Source organism: Rhopilema esculentum, chromosome 11 (assembly GCF_057945365.1).
Source record: "Rhopilema esculentum isolate cy_ngs chromosome 11, ASM5794536v1, whole genome shotgun sequence".
NCBI lineage: Eukaryota > Metazoa > Cnidaria > Scyphozoa > Rhizostomeae > Rhizostomatidae > Rhopilema > Rhopilema esculentum.
Genome location: NC_142825.1, coordinates 1,832,501 through 1,837,500, shown reverse-complemented (window position 1 = coordinate 1,837,500; position 5,000 = coordinate 1,832,501).

Genomic DNA, 5,000 nt, shown 5'->3' with positions numbered 1-5,000 from the left:
CAGCGGCAGCTGCCGTTAAGCGATACGTGAATCGATTAGGACACGTGTGCCTGACACGAGACACGTTCGCTGTTTCTTCCTTCAATTAGTATGGCAACCAAACCAAACCAACAGCTCGCTCGCCCTTACTACAAAAGGCCGCGAGCGCTAGCTGGACAACACAGCCGACTGACTGCTTGACCACCCACTAGCCTTTATATCCCTCGCCTTTCCATCCATCTCGTCTCTGTACCTTCTCGATCGGTTGAACGCGACCAGAGAGAGTGCAGGTTCGAATTAGAAACACAGATTAAACCTGGTTTCGGGCTTCCTTAAGCGTTTGTTCAGTTGATGGCGATACGCCATAAACACAACATCCCTCGACAAGGCAAACGTGTGCACGGGAAGACGCTGACCGCCTAGTCCCGGCACTCATAGCAGACAGACAAACGGTGGTTTCGTACATGCACCAGCCATCCTGATAGTACATGCACAGACACACACCGTATTGAAAGGCAACCGACGTGGCCATGCGATGGCATAGACACAATGGCATCGGGCTCCTTCTTAGCTTTACCGCTGATCCGTTCGGCAATCCTGAGAGGAACACCAAACTTCGCAACTACGAGCAGGGAAGTAGCCATACAGCCGATCTAAGCAGCGACACGACCAAAGAAACGCAATGGCAACCGTGTGGGCTAATTATTCGTCATTAGGCGATCGTGGAGCATCGCTAATATCCATCCTACAAAGGCAACCATGGCTGACCTAACAGCCCGCAAATGATACCATGTGCAAAGAATCCAACGGGTACCGGGCAACGCAGCCGCTATTAGCACACGCACCTTTCCCTGGCTTCATCATCGCCGACATCATTTGCCACATCACTGTGCCCACATAAATAGCCAAGACAACTATAGAGTGCCCCCGATATCATACAAATCTTCTCAAAAAGAGTCCAAACCAGCCCCAAATCTTGCAAATGCATCATTATTCAGTTGTCCGCAAACACAAAAGCCTCTAACAAAACTTTCATTGCGGTAGTGAAAAAAAAAATTTTTTCCTCATTTAGACAAAGACCTCTCTGTTTCCGTCTCATGAGACCAATATCACTCGCTCCTTTGATCGGCTACCTGCCCGACTGCATCCCTTGAGACCTAGCTGTCTGACAATTTCTCTTCAGACCTATCAGTCTCTGTTCATTGAAACTCGGCCTATTTGATCCTTGGATTGAAGGCCTCTTTGTTACTGTCTCAAGAGACAGACTGCTAGACACTCTCTCTCCCTTGAGACCTGTTTCTTCCGTCTCTCCCGTCTCTGGAGACCAGTGTCCCCCGCTCCTTTGATCGACAGCATGTCCGTCTCTTTCCCTTGAGACCTGCTTCTTCCGTCTTTCCCGTCTCTGGAGACCAGTGTCCCCCGCTCCTTTGATCGGCAGCATGTCCGTCTCTTTCCCTTGAGACCTGCTTCTTCCGTCTCTCCCGTCTCTGGAGACCAGTGTCCCCCGCTCCTTTGATCGACAGCATGTCCGTCTCTCTCCCTTGAGACCTGCTTCTTCCGTCTTTCCCGTCTCTGGAGACCAGTGTCCCCCGCTCCTTTGATCGGCAGCATGTCCGTCTCTTTCCCTTGAGACCTGCTTCTTCCGTCTCTCCCGTCTCTGGAGACCAGTGTCCCCCGCTCCTTTGATCGACAGCATGTCCGTCTCTCTCCCTTGAGACCTGCTTCTTCCGTCTCTCCCGTCTCTGGAGACCAGTGTCCCCCGCTCCTTTGATCGGCAGCATGTCCGTCTCTATCCACAAAGTCCTTCTTGCCGTCTCTGTTCCATGAAACCTGGTTTGCTGGATCCTTTGAGCGAAGCTCTTTCTGTCTCCGTCTCAATAGACGAGGGTTGCCCGCTCCTTTGATCGGCCGCTCGTCCGTCTCTATCCACAAAGTCCTTCTTGCCGTCTCTGTTCCATGAAACCTGGTTTGCTGGATCCTTTGAGCGAAGCTCTTTCTGTCTCCGTCTCAATAGACGAGGGTTGCCCGCTCCTTTGATCGGCAGCACGTCCGTCTCTATCCACAAAGTCCTTCTTGCCGTCTCTGTTCCATGAAACCTGGTTTGCTGGATCCTTTGAGCGAAGCTCTTTCTGTCTCCGTCTCAATAGACGAGGGTTGCCCGCTCCTTTGATCGGCCGCTCGTCCGTCTCTATCCACAAAGTCCTTCTTGCCGTCTCTGTTCCATGAAACCTGGTTTGCTGGATCCTTTGAGCGAAGCTCTTTCTGTCTCCGTCTCAATAGACGAGGGTTGCCCGCTCCTTTGATCGGCCGCTCGTCCGTCTCTATCCACAAAGTCCTTCTTGCCGTCTCTGTTCCATGAAACCTGGTTTGCTGGATCCTTTGAGCGAAGCTCTTTCTGTCTCCGTCTCAATAGACGAGGGTTGCCCGCTCCTTTGATCGGCAGCACGTCCGTCTCTATCCACAAAGTCCTTCTTGCCGTCTCTGTTCCATGAAACCTGGTTTGCTGGATCCTTTGAGCGAAGCTCTTTCTGTCTCCGTCTCAATAGACGAGGGTTGCCCGCTCCTTTGATCGGCAGCACGTCCGTCTCTATCCACAAAGTCCTTCTTGCCGTCTCTGTTCCTTGAAACCTGGTTTGCTGGATCCTTTGAGCGAACTCTTTCTGTCTCCGTCTCAATAGACGAGGGTTGCCCGCTCCTTTGATCGGCCGCTCGTCCGTCTCTATCCACAAAGTCCTTCTTGCCGTCTCTGTTCCATGAAACCTGGTTTGCTGGATCCTTTGAGCGAAGCTCTTTCTGTCTCCGTCTCAATAGACGAGGGTTGCCCGCTCCTTTGATCGGCCGCTCGTCCGTCTCTATCCACAAAGTCCTTCTTGCCGTCTCTGTTCCATGAAACCTGGTTTGCTGGATCCTTTGAGCGAAGCTCTTTCTGTCTCCGTCTCAATAGACGAGGGTTGCCCGCTCCTTTGATCGGCAGCACGTCCGTCTCTATCCACAAAGTCCTTCTTGCCGTCTCTGTTCCTTGAAACCTGGTTTGCTGGATCCTTTGAGCGAAGCTCTTTCTGTCTCCGTCTCAATAGACGAGGGTTGCCCGCTCCTTTGATCGGCAGCACGTCCGTCTCTATCCACAAAGTCCTTCTTGCCGTCTCTGTTCCTTGAAACCTGGTTTGCTGGATCCTTTGAGCAAAGCTCTTTCTGTCTCCGTCTCAATAGACGAGGGTTGCCCGCTCCTTTGATCGGCAGCACGTCCGTCTCTATTCTCAAAGTCCTTCTTGCCGTCTCTGTTCCTTGAAACCTGGTTTGCTGGATCCTTTGAGCGAAGCTCTTTCTGTCTCCGTCTCAATAGACGAGGGTTGCCCGCTCCTTTGATCGGCAGCACGTCCGTCTCTATTCTCAAAGTCCTTCTTGCCGTCTCTGTTCCTTGAAACCTGGTTTGCTGGATCCTTTGAGCGAAGCTCTTTCTGTCTCCGTCTCAATAGACGAGGGTTGCCCGCTCCTTTGATCGGCAGCACGTCCGTCTCTATTCTCAAAGTCCTTCTTGCCGTCTCTGTTCCTTGAAACCTGGTTTGCTGGATCCTTTGAGCGAAGCTCTTTCTGTCTCCGTCTCAATAGACGAGGGTTGCCCGCTCCTTTGATCGGCAGCACGTCCGTCTCTATTCTCAAAGTCCTTCTTGCCGTCTCTGTTCCTTGAAACCTGGTTTGCTGGATCCTTTGAGCGAAGCTCTTTCTGTCTCCGTCTCAATAGACGAGGGTTGCCCGCTCCTTTGATCGGCAGCACGTCCGTTTCTATCCTCAAACATTGCCTTTGTGATTCGCTTGTTCATAAATGTGTTGACTGATTGAAGTTGTTGGTGTCATTGTATCGTATGCCCGATGGTTCGCTTGTTAGATAGATGACAGACTCACGTGTTTGTTTTTATTTTCACTTGTTTGTTGCCTGTGCGATTCGGTTGTTTGTTTCATAAAGGTCTTGATTGATAGAAGTCTTCGGATGTGTCCTCGGATGTCATGATTGATCATTCGCTTGATAATCAGATGGATAGATGAATAACTCACTTGTTTGTATTCCCTTCTACTCGATTGTTGTTTGTGTGAGTCGCTTGTTTCATCAAGGTCTTGTTTGATAGAACTCCTGGGTGCTTTTGCATCTCATGTCCGGTGATTCGCTTGCTATCTAGATTAATAGCTAACTAACTTATTTCTCTTCTCTTCTACTTGATGCTTCTATTTGATTGTTATGTCCGATGATTAGCCTTTCAGATAGATAGTCGTGATATATAGATAGATAGTCATGATAGATAGATAGTCATGATAGATAGATAGTCATGATAGATAGATAGTCATGATAGATAGATAGTCATGATAGATAGATAGTCGTGATAGATAGATAGTCATGATAGATAGATAGTCGTGATAGATAGATAGTCGTGATAGATAGATAGTCATGATAGATAGATAGTCGTGATAGATAGATAGTCGTGATAGATAGATAGTCATGATAGATAGATAGTCGTGATAGATAGATAGTCGTGATAGATAGATAGTCATGATAGATAGGTAGTCATGATAGATAGATAGTCTTGATAGATAGATAGTCATGATAGATGGATAGTCACAGTTAGTCAGTGAGACTTATGGCAGCAGCAGGCAACTTCGCCCCCTGTTAATAAGATAACAAACGGAAATTAAAAAGCAAGCTAATACATCTCTATCTGTCTGTCAATGCAAATAAGGGTGATAATACAGTAAATACAGTAATCCGCTGTTACAGGCAGTTTTATGGCAGTCAGCATAACATCTTCACAAATGAACGTCACTCACTCACACAAATGAGATGAGTGTAAGTAAGAAATGTAACACGTTGTAAATGTATCTATCTATCTGTCTATCTGTCGGTCCTAAAGTCTGTTTCCAACAGTTGTCTGTCTGTAGCAAATGGATGGATGGAACACAGGTAAGTAACAAGTGTTTACAAAAGATAATACAAACCTAACAGATGTAGTGGATGGATGGAAGTAACAAAT